Source organism: Cyanistes caeruleus, chromosome 1 (genome assembly GCF_971803275.1).
Source record: "Cyanistes caeruleus chromosome 1, bCyaCae1.hap1.1, whole genome shotgun sequence".
In the NCBI taxonomy this organism is placed as follows: domain Eukaryota; kingdom Metazoa; phylum Chordata; class Aves; order Passeriformes; family Paridae; genus Cyanistes; species Cyanistes caeruleus.
Genome location: NC_141701.1, coordinates 17,276,327 through 17,295,968, shown reverse-complemented (window position 1 = coordinate 17,295,968; position 19,642 = coordinate 17,276,327). Strand labels below are relative to the sequence as shown.

Genomic DNA, 19,642 nt, shown 5'->3' with positions numbered 1-19,642 from the left:
AAGATGAAGAGAAAGATTGGTGAGTAAAGGCTTAGGAAGATTTTATGCTAATGCTTTCCTACGTTTCTAAATTGTGTAGAAAATAAAACATAATCCATTATTATCTTCAGTTTCTCTCTCCTGGGGATAGAGAGACAAGCAAACACAGTTCAAGTTGCCTTTGTGTTGAGTATTAAAGTAGCTACCAGAAATTTCTTTTTACTTTTCTTACTTTCTTAGTTTTCTTGTTTAGTCTGCTACAATTTCATGACTTAAACCATTTATTAAAAGGTAGAAGCAACAGCAATCCTTCTTCCACTTTAACTTGCAAGACTGAAAAGGAAGTAGTCGTTTATAGCCCATAAGATTTTCAACTGTCTATATGAAAAGATGAAATTATGAAAATAAATTGAAATAAATAATTAATATATTTTATTATACAATAAATTATTTCAGGACCACTCTTATCTCTGGTCCCTTTCCATTACATCCTCTCAGAAGGCTGAGGATGAGCAAGAAGCTGGGAGTGGACATAGCAGAAACAGCTGACCCAAACTGAGCAATCGGATGGTCCATACTGTGTGATGTTATGTGCTGTAGTGTGTTCATTTAATTTTACTAAAATTCGTTAAAACTTGTTGGTATGTTCTTGTTTCCCCCCATTGATTGTATTGGTTTGACCCCACTTGTCAGTTATGTAAACCCCTCCTATTTTTCATGAATGTTCCCTGCCAGTCACCTTAGCCCTACCCCTACTACTTATCCATCACTGTAAACCCCACCCCTTCTTCCAGACCCTTCTGTGTCAATCATTTGTCCCTCGAGGCTCCACTGGTTAGTGTATCTTGCTCCCTCCCTCTGGGTATCCCTATTGGTCCTGAATTTGTGATCTCCTCCCCTTACTCCTCCCCTCAAGATTCCCCATTGGGTGCGGCAGTGCTCTCTTGGACCTGATCTCTTCCAGCGTGGGTCACTCGTTTCCTATCCTAGCAAAACCATTGCTGGGAACTTCAATCCAAGAGAGACTCCTCTACTTTCTTGCCTTCACCCCTGACACCGTGCACCACAGAGCTTGGGGCAGCCCAAGACTCTGGAGGTTTTGCTGAGGGACAAGCCTGTTTCCCAGTGATTCCCCACTCTTGGCACTCACCTATGCTGAAGTGTAAATAACACTGTAGAGCAAGCCAGAGCTCCGGTGCAGTGCTGCATCAGTTACGCTCAGCCTGAGGTAAGAGGGAGCTGCATGTTTGTGGTCATGTCTTCCCAGGTAACAAACACATCCATGTGCTGAGTTCAGTAGGTAGATACCTTCCTGTCAGTAGAAAGAAATACAAATTAAGTAATTAAGAAAGGAAGTAAGAAAATAAAATCTCTTACTTTGTTTTTCTTCCAAAAGCAGCTTTTACTTTCCTTATTAAACTTCATCTTGAATTAAGTATTTTTGCCATTATTATTTTTTACTCCATCACCTGGTAGAAGGATATGAATGAATGGTAGGATGGGTATTTGACTTCTAGTTGGGATCAACCCACCATAGCTGCAACTGAACATGTAGAATGTCATCTACTTATCTTCAGTCAAATAAGTCAGTCTTTAAATACAATTTCTTATCTAGAATGTTTCTAACTTATCAAATTTTTTTTAAAGTGTTCAGTGATTGCATTTAGTACTATGTTTATAAAAAAAAAAAAAAAAAATTCCTAGTGTGAATAAGAAACAGTTCCTTATGCTTTGACAACAGTATAAACACTATAATGATTTGAGAACTGGGTCTGCAGGATGGAAATAAAAAGCTCACACTAAACCGGAGTTGAAATATTTTTCATAATTAATGAAGCTTAGTGTTAGCATTTTTAAGCAGACTTTATTAGAAGTCTGAGTTCTCTCATGTTTGAATGAGAAGCCCCTTCCCAAAATACACTATTTCTGTGGTTCGTATTTTGAGTCTAACAAATCTTTTTTACTTCTGTTACAATTTTTGTTACAAAGATGCAATGCCTCTCAGCTTTATTCATGCTCATTTGTCGATGAGCAGGACAATTCTGCTCCCTGAAGACAGATGTCCAGCTTCACTTAGAGTATACAAGACATTGATAAAGTCTGGCAAATGGTACAAAGGGCATACAGGATAGCAATGTTCTTCTACAGCAGTGTCCAGAAGTGACGTAGATTCCATGGCATACCTTGGATGGCACTACACACGTGTGAATAAATAACTTGAATGAACCCTAGTATTCATTGACATTGTGGGAGCGTTGACACCAAGGACACAGGAGAATATCTGTGTGCAGATATCTAAACATAGCAAAGATAACAGGATTCTCAAGGAGAATCAATCAACTTAAGGGTAATAGAAAATGAGGCTCAGGAAGCTGTGGGATTCTTGCTGGCCATCTTCCTCAGGTAGTATATGGCATATGTCTGCCGCTTAGAAATGGAAAGACAACATAGAACTGTTTTGTCTTAATTCCTACTGTTTTAACAGAATTTGCAAGAGAAGAAAATGACCACCTAACTGTAGGGTCAGCTAAAGTATTTCTGAGGCTAACACTTGCTAAGCATAAGCAAAAAGAAGATTATATGGTTAGCCTTAGTCATCAGTGTAGACAGAGACTCATGAATTAAAGTAATAATTTTTTCTTTTAAAGGCATATATGATTTGGTAGGTGGAGACCTTGTAGACTGCTATAAATTACCGTATGTTTTTAGAAGCTACTGAATCTACCTAATTTCTGGCTATAAGAATATCTATGTTTGTGTCTTAAACAAAACAGATCCTTTTCTATTTGCTACAATAAAAAAAAATATAACCAACATTGATAAGACCACAGCACTAAAGTTCTTTTAGTTATTCTTCTATACTAGTACAATTACCATTAGCGTAAGGAACAAGTACCAGATGCTAGAGGCTTTTCAAATGAGGTTTGCTTTTTTCATCACTCCCAAAAAGTCAATCTATTTTTGAGCAAAATCACAAGATTTTCATGAGTGCATGGCTTTGGCCAGTGTCAAACCACAATACTAATACAAAATCCTTAGGCTCAGTATTATTTTCCTGTTATACAGAGTGATGACATCTGTAGTAATCTAATAACTGTGCTCATTTTTTTATGGAAAAATAAACAAAATTTGTACATTAGTTTTCTTTACTTTAATCTGAACTTAATGAAACAGTCATGTTCTGAAGTTCATAAAAATAATAATCTTCAAATTAAATACTATTTAAATGTTCTTCACATTTTAACTTTCTAAGCAGGGAAGCAAAAAACTTTTTACATTTTTTCATTTCCTCAGAAAAATACAATGCTTTGTATTAAATAACGTTTTATTTCTATTATATCCCAGCAATCTGAAAAAGATGTGTAAGGGAAGGAGGAATTTTAGTAGATGTGTTAGCATCTTAAAGCATCCTTTATACTGGGGAGGGTGCTGAGCATTTTCTATTTCTGCTCTAGTTAAAGGCAATTACAGGGACTCAACTTTTTCTAGGTTCAGATCAACTTTGTTACTCCACTGAGCCAAGATAAAGCTAGAATTTACTTAGTTGTGAGCTATTTGTATGCATATGTGATATACAATATCACGATTAAAAATACTATGCCTGTATAAAAATTACCTTTCTGAATAACCCTAGAAAAATTCTTAATTTGAGGCACTACTTTCATCTAAGGATTAACCAAAAATTACTAAATCTGTTTGCTTCAGCTCCTATTTCCAAATCAGTCCACTTACATGGGGATATAAATTCTTAGAGGAAAATGGCAGCACTGGGTACATTCAGTGCTCTGAAAATGGAGGAAAAACCTCTTATTCTTTGACTTTAATCTGAAAACCAAGAACAAAAGGATCTATTAAAAAAGTAATAGATGTTTGCAATAGTATTTTTTTTCTTTTGTTATTACGGTTCATGAAAAAAAAAAAAAGGAGATGGATATATGTCTAATTTTTAACCAGCTGTTTGTTATTTCAAAAAAAAGAAAAATCCATGGTTAACATTACTTCTGGTTTTCCTCACTGCAATAAACTTTGCTGTAACTTTTCAAACTGAAATGAAGACAGACCACAACACATCTGAAATAAAGTGAGGAGACAGAGAGAAATTTTTGTCCTGAAATGTTGATACATAACTGTCTTATAGCATAGAAGTCTTCAGGGTATCATTTTAAAAATATGCAACATAATTTTGCTCAGAATTGTGTCATACAATATATCTTCATTTATTACATTACATTACATTAAGTAGAATTACATTATTGTAATTCTACTTAATTACTATTCTGAGGAATTTAATTTCCAAAAAATATAATTCCAAGTGATACAATTTTGATTGGAAAACATATATGACTGACAAAATAAGTAGTATTTGGCTATGCTGCCATTTGGTTTTATTAGTAGCATTGCAGTAAATCTTTCAGTATGGGCCATAAAAACATTTTGCATGGTTCCTATTGAGTTATGCCTGAAGTTTCATGACCTGAAATGATAAATTGAAATAGAGACTAGCTACACTAAAAAAAATGAAGGATGCTTTAGTCAGGTATATGTCAATATTTCAAGGATTTATCCAAAATATGCATTTTTGAGTGTAATATTACCCAAGGACTACATCAGGATGAGTACAGTATTTCATTACGATGGCAGATAGAATTTAATGTTCTGCAGGGTGACACAAGTGTATCTAAATATGTCACTAAATTCCACTTGCATGAAACTGTATTATAAAATCATGTAGAAAGTTTCAAGAAAACGTCCATTGTGCTGTAACAGCTAAAGTATAGCTGTCCTATACAGCAGTTAATAGTGGAGCTGAAGTTAGAAAGGAGGTTTTCACTTACGTGCACTTCATTTCCGTGGATGAAAGTTTTTAGTACTCTAAGATACTTGAAGAATGTTGCATTTTAAGAGAAAGCAATTGAGCTGAACTATCCACAACTAATGGCAGAATATTCAGAGTGGGTCTTAACCCTTTAAATGAATTAAACACAGTTTCTGATTTTAGAAAGAATAGGGCTCTTTTATAAGCAAACACTGTTGTAATGGTATTTTTTGAACTAAAATGGATAACTTAATATTTTTAAACATTGGTTATTAAAAAGACACCATAATATGTGATTTTTTTTTTATTCCTGCATATCACACTGTATAAAAGATAAGGTTATGAATGCAAATATCAGTGTCCTTAAATTTATGTATATACTATATAAGGAAAGATTTTGAGTTATTAGTGTGATCCTCCATGATTGCTTGCTCTGTAGTACTGTTGGCATTTATTGTTAAACTCTTCCCTTGCAGATCCATATAGTCTAATAAGAAGGAATATACTATTAATGTGTACATAATGAGACATAAAAATAGAATAGAAATCGGGTAGGCTCGACTAGACTAGAATAGTTGGAGGGGACCTAGAACAATCTTAGTCCAGATCTCAGATGGGTTGTGTGTGTCTTTCCCTCCTAGACTGGGTAAGGTGACTAAGCTTGCTGTAATCAGAAAGTACTACATACAAGCTTTCTATTAGCAGGAATAACTGCATGAGCTGCAATTTGTGCTGGAATGTTTTACTCAACACTATTTCTAAAAGACAAGTGGTTTTCCTATGAATCAGTCTGGCAATAAAATACTAGTTGCTACATAATCAAATGCAAGCTATGTCTTGATTTAATATTAAAATACTATTAAAATTTTATTGCTTTATCTCAGGTCAAACACAATCTTAACAGTATGTATCTTGATTTTCGAAAACAGTTCATATAAGGCCACTAGTAAGCATAGTAAAAGATAACGTTCTTTTCATTTCATCATATATTCTAAAGAATTCCATTGATAAGGATCTATTAACAAAGACCTGACAGTTGCTAGGAGCTGAGCCTCAGAACTGAATGCAAACAGGGAACTCATTTGTAAAACGATTACCACTGTCGTAGCCCTGATCTCAATTAACTGCCAGCTGAAGTCAGATTCTCTTAATATGATTCATTTTAACATAACAAGAGTAAATAGTTTTGCCATGCAGAACAAACTGATTATTTCAGACACAGTGGAGACCTTACTTAAAATGTCATCCAGATTATGAATTCATGCTAAATAAGTTAGTGAAAAGATTAATATCAGTGACAACAGTGCTTCCAGATATAACCCCTTATTATATCTAAAATAGGCACTCTATATTTTTTTTTCTCTCCCTCATTTTTTATTTTTTTCCCCTGGCTAATAGACATTTTCTTTGAAGTTCATAATTTTCTGTACCACTTGATACTAGCTGGTAAATTGAGAGTTTCATCTGTTTTTACCAAGATAAAGAGATGTACATATATTATTACGGATTGCTTTTGTTAGTTTTCAGTCCTTGGGTATGAGTCTGTGCCAGCAGGGAAATGTCTTTACATTGTATAAATTGTACTCAAACTAATTTCAGAGAACAATCTCAGGTGGGGTAGGTAGTATTTGTATAACATTTTACTGTCACCATTCCCATGCTTTGATCAAGTTAGCTTTCTTAAAGGAAGATACTGATACAGGTTCTCATCTTTTAAGGTGTAGGTGGTAGTATTGATTTCAACACAATTTATTCTTCATTCTTTACCACATCCTTTGATGAATGGAATAGTCATCTTTGCCTTCTTTCTAAAAAGCATGATGATTTTCACTCATTTTTGTTTTATAATGGACATAGGTGCGCACAGGCACTTAGAGCTATCTCTCTTTGCTCAGGAGTTTCAAATGTGATGATTTGTGCATTCCATAAAAATAATTTATTTAGGTTTTTCCCTATTATGTATCATATACTTGCAACAATAAGTGATGTTTTTGATTAATGGAATTTGACATGACCTGTCTCACTTATAAATTTCAAAAAGGAATGCTACTCAATAGTAGTCTATGAGAAATGACACACACGTCACCATGTGATTAGGTTTCCAGACAAGGCCCAGGCATAGCCTCATTTCCTTGGGCATAAAAACATAGAGGAAAAAAGGATGATGCCTGTCATGTTCTCCTTTTCTCCACCCAAACTCTTCCAAAAAGCCTGTAGGGTTTTACTCTTCTCTTCCAAGAGACTACAAAAGGATATTTGTTCAACACTTTGCTGTGAGAGACATACTATTAGTTGAACTGAGATCACCTTTGGAAAAAATGTTTTTGGTATTGCTAACAGATTTTGGATAAGTGAGGGATTCTTACAAAGCTGAAGGGGAAAATAGAGATATATGCACACAAATGTTCACACATTTTTCTTTAATTTATACAATTTGCACACTGTTCTGGATACCCAGTATAACAGTGAACTATTGTAGTCATGTCATTTATTTTTCCAATGTTTTTAACTGGTACCATGAAAGTTATCAATAACTACAGAAAGAAGATCAAATACTAAAATTTCAATATTCTTCATTGTTATCTAAGAAATATATTAGTAAATAATTTTTAGGCACTATATAATATATAGACATATATAAACAAACATATGCCTATGTTATATATGCACATGCAGGGACTCACACAAATGTTGGAATACAATTACTTTTGTCTGGAGAACACATGGGAATAAAAAATCTGTGAGACCAACTATGCTTTTTATTTGTAATAATAGCTTTAGAAATCATTATTTTCAACCACTCACATGTTTAGACAGCAAAAAACATTAAATGTGCACAAAAGCCTTCCAAGATGGTATCTGAAATTGAATAGAATAGTGGTACTTTTTCTGCTTTTTGGGTTTTACAGCAAAAGATATGAGGGATTGTAAGAAAGAACATCTATAAATTATTTCTGACTTTTAGTTCAGAATCAATATTAGGCAATGGCAGTAATTTTCATGTAATTATATGGGTTGAATCTCCTTTCAACGGGATAATATGATTTAAAATGTTTTTCACCTTGGCAAAAACTGTTGTACTTTGTAGTGTTTTACACAATGACAGCAGGACTTAAAGTTGGGAAGAAGGTCAACTCTTCAGACAGTGATGCCTTAGGGAGACTAGAAATTGTTCCACTTCTCAGTCTGTGAAGCTACTGGCATCCCAAATAGTCACAAAGCACTTCAATGCCTTAGGCTATTTCAAAGTAAGAGCTTCTTCATTCTTATTAAAATACATGTACACTTCTTAATAAGAAATAGCTTTTTAACAAGAGTAGATTATTGTGTACGAGAAATCCCAGTTGTTCCTCTAAAAGCTACTTACATACAGCACCATTTACTAAAACAGATTTCTGAGGAAATCCAACATACTCAAATTTAAAGAAAATGTGATAGGAGATGAATAATAAACTCACTTCAGCTGTTCTCACAAAATGAAGAAGCATGAAGGCTGTCATGTTCCTTAGAAGGAAAAAGTCTGAAGATAAGTATCACTTCCCAAAATCCACCAATAAATTATTGTATTTTGGAACTCAAATAAATATATATGTATACTAATAGACCCCAGCTGTTTTACGTGAGTCTTAGAAGATGAGTAATGGTTTTAGAATTGAAACTGAAAAGTAAAACATAAAATTGAGAGAACAAAAAGCAAAAAACACCAAACAAACCAAGCAATATTTTGTTTGTCTTACACCTCTTTTTTTTTTTTCTATGTTGTAAACAAAAGAAAATAATGTATCCTCATTAACCAGTATTTATCAAACTTACATTACTGTCCATCTGCTCACAGCTCTTTAACAATATTTTTAGAAAACACTTTTTTTAAATGAGGCAAATAATGAACACTGGCAGTTATTCTAATGTTAAATAATGGAGAAGAAAAAACTTTACAAAGCCAAATTTTACTCTCATCTGAGTTCTGACAAAAAGCATATATGGAACAAGCTTGAATTGTCTTACAGGATGGAAGTCTAAGTTATTCTGAGTGTATTGATAATCATCTAATATTTGTTGAATTTTAGGGAAAAAGAAGATTAAATCTTCTCATGAGGAAATACAATAAAGATACAATGGAAATCAGTTGAGATTGTGTGAAGGAAATTAACCAAATATCAAGAAAATTCGTTTAAAAGAAAGATTCATAAAAATGCCATAGGAAGCTCTATGGTGTGCTTTTCTATCATTAGCCAGTAAGATTAAATCAACAGTGCTGTAACAGTGGTGTATTATATATATGCATTTGCTTTCATACTTATGACAAATCTAAGTCAAAGAGCATGAATAAGGAAAAAGCAAATTATGAGGATACACATGCAGACATGCCATTCCTAACATTCTGCCTACCTTGGTCAGAGGGGTAGTTCTTGCCTTGTGTGACAACAAAATCTCTAAATGAAAAAAACAGAAAATCTTTTCTTACCATTGAAGTGCTCAAGTAGATTGAGAAACAATGTGGTTTCAGACAGAAAACCGCTACAAATTGTCTCCATTTATGTAATTATTGTTGGCTGTCGAAAATGTAGATCAATGCATAAAAACATTATGGCAGAAGAAAAGCATAAAGACTCCACAGGTACTTTAATTTATAACAAAGTAAATATGTATAAGCTCAGGTGCAGCATGGTGCTTTATATTTAAACAGCTAAACATTTGTAAGAATAATAAATTGATATATTTATTATTAGGTATTATTTATTACCTAAGGTCATGTGACAGAAACTTTATATTTCTGTCACATGATCATAGAGCTAATGAACTTAATTTTGTGTTTTTCATAGATTTGCTTAATTTGAACCTTGAAGTCAAGTAAATAAATATTGTATTATGCAGCCTGACTAACCTATGATTGAATGACTACATCAGTGGACAATATAAAATAGAGTAAAAATATGTAATCTTTGACCTTTGTTCAAAAATATTGCTGCAGTTTTACTGTTACTGGCTTAAAGCAATGTGGTCTTAACCTTGGACTGTAGTCCAATTTTAACTTACAGTATCACATTGCAAGTGTAACTCTGCATTTCTAATTCATAGACTTGATGATTATTATTTATTTGGTTTAAAGACACCAGACTCCTGAAAATTCCAGTCTGTTACTGAGACCTCTGGAATACAATTCTTCTAAGCCCAGAGTGTTATGAGCATGCTGTGACACAGGGAAGTTGAGTACAAGTTAATTGAATAGCAAAGTTGCACAGCAATTAAGGATACAGCTCACACCCTAGGTAGTAATAAATGGAGGAGGATTATGCATCCCATAGCAAATGTTGTTCATGTGAAAAAAAGAGCTTAAACTTTACAATTTTAATGTAAATACTCTAATATTGGCTGTTTTCAGTTGTGATTTTGAAAAATGGTCTTTTTATTTATGTATTTTATGCCAGGCTGGGTTCATTTTAGTTTCAGTTAATTTGTTCCTGCACGCAACCCCCAAGAATATACAAAAGCTTTAATTAGAATTTAGATAGACTCAACCATTCCCTAGATAATTCCTTCAGTTTTTTATGCAAACTTACTGATTTTCTTTAACCAAACTTTGCTTTCATAATGGGTTATCAGACTAGTCTTTTCCATAGCAAATGTCAAAGACATTTAATAGGAATGATGAAACTCAAATTCTACATTTTTCTAAGACTTAATCTACACTTTTAAAGTACTTTCATTAGAAAAAGATAATTTCATTTGGGCAAATTTCAATCAAAATACCTAAGCTTGTAAAATTATTTCAATTCTATTTCTAAATTGTTTAGGAAGCATTATCTGTTACTGAAGTCTCATACAATATAAAGTCTATTTTAACATTTGGTTTGGTTGCTAGACAAAAAAACACCTGCTTCATTAAGCATAATTAATGTTTACTAAATACCTGTCCTTTCAACTGGCTAGGGTTGCTTGAAGTTAAAATAGGGTCTAATTATGCTCTCCTCTGACATTTTATAGAGGAATAGTGTTCATAAACTATTCATCTGAATTATTCTCAATTTCAGATTAAGCTGTAGTCTCACTGAAAGATGGGAACTGTAATTTCCATGGAGTGGTTCTTCATGTAATACTTGTGTCTGCAAAAACAAGATAATTAGAAGCAAAGATGTTCGTACATTAAAGCTGAAGTGGGAGCTAGGAATGAATTTTTAGTTTATTTTGCTGTTGATGGAGAGAGTGATATGAAGTGTTGAACATATCAGTGTGCTATGTGCTGTAATGGGTGGGAAATAAAAATGTCTGCCTGGTGGGACAAATCTTCCCGTGATAAGTCTACAGGATACAAATATCCTGTACAATTTGGTCAGGGTTTCATCCTTCCTGCATCTCCTTCAGAAACTGCAGAAAGATTTAAGCAAGTTTATGTCCTCAATTTTATAGGAACTAAAGTTTTGCTTCTTTGACATAAATGTGCGTGCTTGGATAAGAAGGGTATCACAAAATGGTTTTTTGGCCAGAAGAGCAGTAAGTACCACAAAAGATAGTATATTTGCTGCTTAAAAGACAAATATTTCCAATTACTTCCAAATTTTTTTAAAAAATACTAATATTTCTAAAGTTTTCCAGACAGTGTTAGGAATTACATTCATGCTCCATGTATTCTTCAAAACCTGATAGAATTTGTGAGATTCTTTTGTCAGAAGATGCAAAGCTATTTTTTTCTTGTCATCTTTATTACTTCTTGCTTTTGTTCTGAACAGTACTCAATCCTATATATCGAGATATTTTGATAGGATATACTTTTTAATGGGCCTTCTACACAGAAAATGTATCTTCTTCAGTATCTCCTTAACCTCACATCAATTCTCCAAACTGAATTTTAATGAATTATAATTGCTCATTTTTCTACTGACTTTCCATATTGTTATGTTTTAGACTTGCACTGACATAGGAATAATTATTGCTTGAAAACTAATTATAGTCCTGTCCATGATATTTAGAAAAGGAATCCTTTAATTTCTTCTTGTTATATTTACTAATTGACTGGACACATAAAGATAATGGCTATTACCAGTACAAACCTACTGCTCTTTTTATTTTAGAAGAGAAAGGATCACAACAATTGTTACTTTGAGGAATAGGTACAACTTGAAAGAATGATATCTTCTGGTATTGGAAGTGTTGCATGAGCTTTCATTGAGCAAGCAATGGCAGCTGCTTCCTTGCATGAGCTGCATTGCTTCAACACTGTATCAACAGCTGAAAACATAATGATCTTCAGAAGTTGTTCCTGGTTGCGTGTTTAGTATTGGACTTCCCTACTCCACAGTACAAATACCATGCTGATGAAGCAATGTTGTATTAAGTTTAATTTGAAATTAAAATGTAACAAACCCAAGTTCACCGGTGTACCACAGAGTCTAACTATATATTCCTATTGGTATTACCAGAATGGACCATAACCTCTGAGTTTGCCAGGCCTCAGGACCAACACTTAACAGTTACGCTCGGTTATGCTGTGACCTTCCTGCAGTCATGGTTTACTTGGTTTAGCTGTGACAACCAAATGGCTGTCTATAACTAATTTGTTTTACTTTTGTCTTTGTGTGGTGCAACCATCATTTTAGATAAAAAGCAGCAGCAAGCACTTTACATAGAATGGGGTGGTTTAGATTCTAACATACTGATGCAGCATAGAAAAAACACAGGCCTGATAGAATATCAGGGTCTTTTAGAAGTCAAGACATAAGATACAGCTTTGACAACTCAGCCATGGTCATTAATACTGTGCAGACATGGAACTAGAAAAAATGGGTTTAGAGGTAACAAAAATAACATGTGTAAGAGACAAAATATTTAGTGAACTTGAATGCAAAGTGGAGCTGCAGAATGATAAAGAGCAAAGGTATAAAAATATATTAGCAAACATGACCCCAAGTATATCCCGTGCCAAGATAAAGGAACCATCACTGTGAACAGCATTTTCCATCCAGCGATAGATTGTTGATGCTCACTGTGATTCCCTGATTGCCACCACAATGATGTCGCTGGCTTGGACAGATCTACTGTTCATTGGGAAAATGCTGGATGGCTGACCCCAGAGAGTGGTGGGGAATGGAGTTAGATTCAGCAGGCGAATGCTCACAAATGTATTTTCGTGCCAGTCCTGCTTAATACCTTTATCAATGACCTGAAAGAGGGAATTGAGTGCACCCTCAGCAGTTTGCAGACAGCAGGAAATGCAGCAGGATTATTGACCTGCTGGATGATAGGAAGGCTCTGCAGAGGGATCTGGAGAGGCTGGACTCATGGGCTGAATACAATTGTATAATGTTCAACAATGTGAAGTGCCAGGTGCTCCACTTTGACCCCACCTAAGTGCAGATGCTGAAGCATGTCCAAAGAAAGTCAACAAGGATGGTGAAGCACAGTCTAATGAGGATTGGCTGAGAGAGTTGTGAGTGTTTGGCCTGCAGAAAATGAGGCTGAGAGGAGACGTTATGACTCTCCATAACTACCTGATAGGAGGAGGGTGTTGATCTTTTCTCCCAGATAACAAGCAATAGGACAAGAATAAATGGTCTCTAGTTTTGCCAGGGGACGTTTTGATTGGATAGTAGAAAAAGAATTCTTCATGTAAAGAGTTTTTAAGCACATAAAAAGAAATAGAACACATAAAAAGGACATAGCTGAGCCACTGTGGTACCTGGAGGTATTTAAAAAATGTGGCACTTAGGGATATGGTTTAGTGGTGAACTTGGCACTGTTGGGTTAATGATTGGCTTGATTATCTTAGAGGTCTTTTCCATTCTAAATAATTCTAGGATTCCATGACCTAGGCAAACATTTGAGTGGTGAGCAGGACTCTGTGAAAAAGGTACAGAAACTTTGAGTGTGTGTTACAGTTTTCACTGTGCTGTTATTACTACTATTGAAAATTTTTCTTTATAGATAATTTTCTATTTAGATTTTTATTCTTGACTTTCTGTAGGTAGATCTAGACTAATAAGGATTCTTGAATTGGACTGTTAAAATTTCATTTATGCTTATAAATTATTTGCTTTGCATGCATCTACCTATCTACCTATCTATCTACCTCTCTCTCTCTCTCTCTCTCTGTCTTTTTATCTGTATGTTTTGCATTCTCATTACAAGAAAAAAATAGATCTGTTGGAACAAATCCAGAGGAGAAACACTAAGTAGATTACAGGGTTGGAACACATCTCCTTTGAAGACAGGCTGAAAGAGTTGGGGCTGTTCAACCTGGAGAACAGGAGACCCTGGGAAGACCCCAGCACAGTTTCCAGTACATATAAAGGGAGCTTGAAAGAAGGCTGAATAAGGACTTTTCAGATGGGAATGTAGTGATAGGACAATGGACAGCAGCCTAAAGCTGAAGGAGGGAAGGTTTATATTAGATATTAGGAAGAAATTATTTACTATAAAGGTGGTGAAGCACTGGAACAGGTTGCCCAGAGAGGTGGTAGACTCCCAGCCCTTGGAGTTGTTCAAGGCCAGGCTAGATGGGGCTCACTCCTTACTCTTTGTGTTAGTTTAAGACAATTGTATGTGGTGGACACTCCAAAATTAGTTTACCTCCCCTTTATAGTTTTAATCACTCCCCTTTCATCAATTAGGTAAGAAGATTTAAAATGCAAGAAGATATAAGTGAAAAAATAACAATTTGCTAAAGATCAAACAGCAAGAACAATATAACAATAATAACGATAAGATACAAAGGTGCTGAATCCAATGGAGCCTCCAGGAATGAAGATAACAAGATGTTAGATAAGCCCCTCCCCCAAGATGGCAGCTACCATAGCTGACAACCTGGACAAGAAGAGAAAGACAGTATGCTGGAGAAGCTCCTTCCCTAGAATGACAGCTGCATTGGAATTCTATGTGGATCAGAAGACAAGGACAATATGGTAGAGATGCCCCGCTCGGCCCAACCTTCCTTCTGGAACAGAAATGGGAAGTTAGGAGCTTGCAAAGCAGTTCTGGTGGTGAATGGGGGTACTGGCATTTGGGGCAGCTCCAAACCTGCAGTGTAGGTTTCCCTGCTTCTTTCCAGCTGGCATCAGCTCTGCAGTTCTGAGATGTTGCGGCATTGCAGGGGAAAGAAAACAGATTCACTGGACACAAAAACTTGCAGCCCTGGTGCTGTTGGCCCTGGCTGGGTGTTGTGGCTGCAGAAAGGTACTATGAAATTTGCTCTGAAATAGTATGGGATTATGAAATTCATTTTCTTGGAGACATACACCAGGCAACCACAGTCCAGAGCTCTAAACTTTCATTTTAAAACTGCTAACCCTTGTTCTGTCACTGCAGGCCTTAATGAAAGTCTTTGTCCATTTCCCTTGCAAGCCAATTTTATATATTAAAAAGCTGCTACAAGATCATTTTAGAGCATTCTCTAAGCTGAACAACCCCAACCCTCTCATCATTTTATCACAGGGGAGGTGTTCAAGTCCTTGTATCATTTCTGTGGGCTTTTTCTGGACACGCCAACAGGTCTTTCTTGTGCTGGGGACCCCAAATCTGAACACAGTACTTTGCATGGGATCCTATGAAAACGGAGTAAATGGAGAGAATCATCTCCCAGTCATCTCCCTCAGCTTGCTGGCCATACTGCTTTCAGTGCAGCCCAGTTTTCTGGGCTGCAGGCAAACATTGCTGGCCCATATCCAAGTTTATAGCCAATGTCCATTGTTTAGTGATGAAGGATGTTGAGAGCATAATGCTTGTGCTAGTGTCTTTGTTTGTCATAAAGTTATCTTGTTTTGACAAAAAACAAATAAACAACAAAGTTTATCTCTTATATTTTACTATTGGTGCTTACCTGATGTTCTACAGTAATGTATCATCAATTCACTGGTCCACTGGTAATGTATGAAAGTTAATGTGTAATCAACACACCATGACTTCAATGATAACTTCACGATAATGAATTACCAGGGCAAAGCCAGCAGGTGCATACTAATTACTGATCATATCACTATAGTGTGAATTTCATTGCTGTTTTTACGAGCAAGGCTGAGGGTGATCAGACTGTACTTCTGTTAGAAGGGTAGCTCCTGAGAGGTCAAAGGGTGATCTAAAACCCTACTGTTACTGCAGCTGTACTTTCAGAATGCTGTTGACACAGAGTCACAAGCAATTCTGCCTTAGAGTTAAAAAAAAAATTTGTATGCAGTAAAAAAAGCATTAATTCTTTTTTTATATTTGCCCACTCAAGTGTTAGGTCTGTATTTCAAAATTGAAACCCAGTGCAGATTGTCATAGGAATTTGTGGTAGGTGATATAACAAGGGCAAGCAGCTATAAACTGTGGCTTGGGAAGTTCAGAGTATACATTTAAAAAATGAAAACAAACAGAAAACCTGGAAAGTAATGAAGAAACAAACTGCTCAGAGATTATGCAGTTTCTCTCAGTAGAGGTTTTTTAAAAGTTGCCTAGAATGAAACAAGGCTGAATGACCTAGCACTCAGACCAGCTCCTCCAATGTCCAACCAACTGCTCATAGAATCACAGAATAAGCTGAGTTGGAGGGCACTCAGCAAGGATCATTGAGTCAATTTCTTAGCTTTCCTATTATTCTGAATTACTGTGAATATATGCTTTTCAAGGCCCTTATCCTATGCATGTATATTTTCTCCAATAATGAGAGAATTTCCTCTTTCTACAACCACTTAGAATTTACTATGAATACTCTATGAGAGCATCAGTAAGATTATTAATTGCCAATTTGTTCATTAGAGATAAGTAGAGAATTATATAAAATATTTCTTTTGCCTTGAAGTGAAATGAATTGTCACAGCCTTAATTAAGTCACCATATAAATACTATTGTCTAAAATGTATAAATCTGTATAAAATAAAATTGTTGAGGTGACATTTTATAAGAAAGTGAATAAACCAGTAAGCCTTCATAGCAAGTAAATAATTAAGGTCATAAGTATTAAATAAATAATTAAAGTCAAAAGCGCTTTTCAAACAATTTTATCAAAAAAAAAATAAAAAGGTATTTCAAAACTGTACCTTCTATAGCAGGACATAAAGATAATACTAAAATACAGTAATTGCAACTAAATTATCAGGACAGCTTCATAAAATAGTACAAGCTGGTTTCCTGCATTTGGGGAACACAATCTTAATAAATACATTTCTAAAAGAAATACAAAATTCTCTCCAGGGCTTTGGAGATGAAAACTTGTTTTTCTCTACAGTCATATCCATAGATATAAATCTGGAAGAGAGAAAAAAGAAAAGCCCTATGCATGCACCAAAACAAAGCAAAACAAATTTACTTTTCATTCTCTTAGATAAATAATGACTTTGAATCCCATTTCAGGTGTCAAGATATCCCCATTCTCATGAGAGGAAATACTACATAGGAAAATCTATCATATAATGGGACTCTGGATTCCACTCTATTCAAGTCACTTCCTGATTCCATTCTGTTACTGGGCTGTTGAGCACTGCCCTCTCTCCACCCCACCAGACTTTTGTAGCTGTTTTATCAGACTTCTAAGCAGTCAATATTAAGAGGAATGGAACAAATTTAGTACAGGGTAAATTATGCTCAAGCTTTTGAGTTGAAGAAAAAGAAAACCAAGAAATAGATTTTTCAAATGCCATCAGCAGTCCATTAGAAGGGTGCCAGTTTTTAATTTAGCATTAAAATCTTACATGCATTTTCTTCCTTTTTTAGAACTTCTTTGTTTGTTTGTTTAAATGAAGACTTCAGTCTTAATCTCAGAATCTCATTTTATTTTATCAAAACATCTGTTTTCCTGTAATGAAATGCAGCATCTTTTATCTACTGCTGTTTCAAGAATTTTGCTTTTCCACTGTACCTATAAATAGTAATTAAGGATAGCGGGTCATATAAGGAAAGCAGGTGTATAAGACAAACAAGTCTGGCATCTGAAGAAACATTCATTAGGGACAAGTACTCCCTCTTAAGAAATTCTGCCTCATTAAGGGATAATCATGAATGCATCAACAAGGTGACATAACTGATTACTTGTGCATCTGTCTCAATAATTTTTGTACTGCTTAGTTCTGCCAGTGGTGGCAAGCAGGAACAAATTGCCACTGCATTATAATGTTAGACTGATATTAGTTAGTGGAGTCACAATTGATGGTTTTATTTTGACTTAAATGGTAAGATCTTCTGAAGTTGCCTTATGCAGATGAGTTTGAACTTGATTCACAGATGATTGCTGCTGACACAAAAATGTCTATAAAGGTCATTAACAGGCTAAAATTTGATTTCTATTGAAGAACATCATTACAATTTGCATGATTAATACTAAAGAGTCGCTGTTGTATAAGCAGAAGTTTCTAAAAACAGCATCTGCTAAGCATTGCTTAGCAATATGTATATTTTAGATGCAAGAACATGTGTCGGGGCAAAGTTAAAAGCTATAGTTTTTAAAAAAGAAAGTTCAGACATGTTGAACTTTAATTTTAAAGTACATAGACATTATGTTTAATGAGAAAAAAGTTTGTGGTTAGTTGTTAGTGAGACAAGTTGCATGTAAATGAAAGGGAAGAAAAGGCAGCAGAAGTCCTTTTGCTTTAAATTACATAAAAGTGGAAAGAAGAACAGTAAAAATTTCCTCAAAACTATCAGTTTTGTTATTGCCTTCAATAGGTCCAAGAAAAACAAAAGATGGCATAAGACCTTGGACACCAGTAAGTCACTAGAATTTTATATGATGAAAACTAGGTGCCACAAGATGATCAGAATCTGCTTTCATTTTAAAGACAAGACACAGATTGTGAGGATGACTTGCCTAATTGCTTTTTTGTTGTTTTTTTTATTGTTTTCCATCACAGAATTGTTGGCCCAGTTCCATAAGTGTAAACCCAGTGTCTGTGTATGCAGAAAGAGAAATCCAAATCTCACTTGATTTCCTTTCTCAGCTTTATATCCCAGAAGTGGCAAAAGACATATTGGCTCCCCATATTAGAGGGTTTTTTCTGCTTTTTTGACTCAGGGACTAGAGACAGCTACAAAAATTCTGTGACTTTTTGTGGTTGCTGTTACAGACTTTGTGCAAATCTTTGGGCAGAATAGATAGGCTCCAACCCTTACAGAGAGTAAACATTTAAATCTAAGCAGCTTTAAAGCTTAAAAAAGAAACCATTGAAACTTACTGCTTTGTATTTGAAATTCTTTGTTTTAGCCAGAAAGGAAATATCACATTTGAAGAGAACAGACATAGGGCTGAGTTATTTTGTTCTCCTCATTACATTTTATAATTTTTTATTATCAAAAATACTATGATTAACAGTGAGATTGAGCATAATTGGGGGATACTATATGTTTTTGAAAACAGAATCTGGATTTCACCTGACTTCATAGTGGGGCCTTTACATTTGAGGCCATCAGATTTTACTTTAGTTATGATAGTATTTTTAGAGTTATAACTGCCCTTACAGTTTGAAAACAGACCTCTATACAGTGACCTTGGATTGCTAGGATGGGCTTGTTGGTTACAAGGTGCAGCCTTTGCAGTCATCAGTGCTGTATCAGGTAACATTCAAAACACCTATTAAAATGCATTCTGTAATTCAAAGAATTAGTGGTGGGCCTTGCTAAGACACTCACTTTCTGGAAGTTCAGAAAATAATTAAAAGAAGGAGAAAAACTGTAAAAATCTAAGGCCTGAAGTTTTATCTCAGAAGATCTGGTTTGCCTGATGTTTCCTGAACTTTTGTCTAATTTACATACCACATTCCCAAGATGTAACATAATTCAAAATTTATAAAAAACCTATTCTTTCTTTTTCCTGAACTATCCTTCATAATTTTCATGTTATTTCACTGTATTATTGAACTTCCTATCAAAAGATTTGATTATAATCTA

At 34.8% G+C, this 19,642-nt stretch overlaps 1 long non-coding RNA gene across 1 annotated transcript; it reads left to right on the top strand.

The window, feature by feature from the left end:
• Positions 1 to 905: 905 nt before the first annotated feature.
• LOC147655341 (uncharacterized) lies at positions 906 to 13,640 on the top strand. Its single transcript, XR_015284219.1, has 2 exons — positions 906 to 1,207; positions 11,866 to 13,640. It is a non-coding gene; the product is annotated as an uncharacterized LOC147655341 (long non-coding RNA).
• The last annotated feature ends 6,002 nt before the right edge of the window (positions 13,641 to 19,642 follow it).